This window comes from Anopheles ziemanni, assembly GCF_943734765.1.
Source record: "Anopheles ziemanni chromosome X unlocalized genomic scaffold, idAnoZiCoDA_A2_x.2 X_unloc_40, whole genome shotgun sequence".
Lineage (NCBI taxonomy): Eukaryota > Metazoa > Arthropoda > Insecta > Diptera > Culicidae > Anopheles > Anopheles ziemanni.
Genome location: NW_026689808.1, coordinates 30,001 through 32,286, shown reverse-complemented (window position 1 = coordinate 32,286; position 2,286 = coordinate 30,001).

Here is a 2,286-nt window from a genome sequence, read left to right as displayed (position 1 = left end):
ATGGTCGGATGCCCCGTCATAGTCCAACTATGACAACCAAAGTCAAGACCTCCGGGTTGAGACTTTCCGCGTCCGGAGGTACGCGTACCGCCTACCCGAAAGATGGTGTGCTTCTGGGGTATTCGATGAGTCGGATACCCCGTCGTAGTCCAACTATGACAATCAAAGTCAAGACCTCCGGGTTGAGACTTCCGCGTCCGGAGGTACGCGTACCGCCTACCCGAAAGATGGTGTGCTTCTGGGGTATTCGATGAGTCGGATACCCCGTCGTAGTCCAACTATGACAATCAAAGTCAAGACCTCCGGGTTGAGACTTCCGCGTCCGGAGGTACGCGTACCGCCTACCCGAAAGATGGTGAATCAGGGGTGTTCGATCAGCAATGGTCGGATGCCCCGTCGTAGTCCAACTATGACAATCAAAGTCAAGACCTCCGGGTTGAGACTTTCTAAGAGTACAAGCATAAAGGAACACGGACCAAGCCGTACCGAGAGAATCGGTACTAGAGCCCTTGTGGTTCTACATTGAGAGAGCCCTCGTGGTTCTCATTAGGGGCTTTATGCAAGAAGTACTCAATACTGTGGTGTGAAGTATAAAGTATAGAGTCCTCCACTGGTCCACGCTGCTCCGGCGGTCCTGGGTAAGATAGTTCATTCTAGCTTGCCCTATGTGGAAGAGGACTCAATACCCTACCTGTTGAGCTTGAAACAAAGTCATCACTTGGGCATGCTCATATTGCCATACACAATTACATTATATTCGAATGAGCATGCAAGCGACCCTATATAGACCGAACCAAAACGATAGATACCGCCGTAGTTCACCCCCACCAAGTGATGACTTCAGTATGGCTAGTGTGTGAAGTATAAAGTATAGTCCTCCCCTGGTCCACACTGCTTCGGCGGTCCTGGGTAAGATAGTTAGTTCTAGCTTGCCCTATGTGGAAGAGGACACAATACTTAATACTTAGAGTACAAGCATAAAGGAACACGGACCAAGCCGTACCGAGAGAATCGGTACTAGAGCCCTCGTGGTTCTACATTGAGAGAGCCCTCGTGGTTCTCATTAGGGGCTTTATGCAAGTCGTACTCAATACTGTGGTGTGAAGTATAAAGTATAGAGTCCTCCACTGGTCCACGCTGCTCCGGCGGTCCTGGGTAAGATAGTTCATTCTAGCTTGCCCTATGTGGAAGAGGACTCAATACCCTACCTGTTGAGCTTGAAACAAAGTCATCACTTGGGCATGCTCATATTGCCATACAATATTCCATTATCTACTAATGAGCATGCAGCTATATGATTATAACCTGTAAACGATTACCCCGCCGTAGTTCAGCGCTTCAACCAAGTGATGACTTCAGTATGGCTAGTGTGTGAAGTATAAAGTATAGTCCTCCCCTGGTCCACACTGCTTCGGCGGTCCTGGGTAAGATAGTTAGTTCTAGCTTGCCCTATGTGGAAGAGGACACCATACTTAATACTGTGGTGTAATGAACAAAGTATAGTCCTCCACTGGTCCACGCTGCTTCGGCGGTCCTGGGTAAGATAGTTAGTTCTAGCTTGCCCTATGTGGAAGAGGGCATACAAGACAAAGTATAGTTCTCCCCTGGTCCACGCTGCTTCGGCGGTCCTGGGTAAGATAGTTAATTCTAGCTTGCCCTATGTGGAAGAGAGCATACATGAACCAAGAACGAAGGTTATGATCGAGGAATGATTCGACAACTAACCGATGGTATGAAATGTGAAGAATTCAAGCAAGCACACAATCAAGTCATCACTTGGGCATGCTCGATAGCCAACCCTATGACATTAACCTAGTAGAGCATGCGAAAACCAATATATATGTAAACGATGCCCCTCCCTAGTTCAGCGCTTCAACCAAGTGATGATTTCAGAATGGCTAAATCAAATCGGTTCAAAACATACCATCGGTACCCTATTGAAACACACAAGTCGATATCAAACCTCATGATTGTGTAGTCCTCCACTGGTCCACACTGCTCCGGCGGTCCTGGGTAAGATAGTTCATTCTAGCTTGCCCTATGTGGAAGAGGGCACATTACTCAATACTGTGGTGTTATGAACAAAGTATAGTCCTCCACTGGTCCACGCTGCTTCGGCGGTCCTGGGTAAGATAGTTAGTTCTAGCTTGCCCTATGTGGAAGAGGGCATACAAGACAAAGTATAGTTCTCCCCTGGTCCACGCTGCTTCGGCGGTCCTGGGTAAGATAGTTAATTCTAGCTTGCCCTATGTGGAAGAGAGCATACATGAACCAAGAACGAAGGTT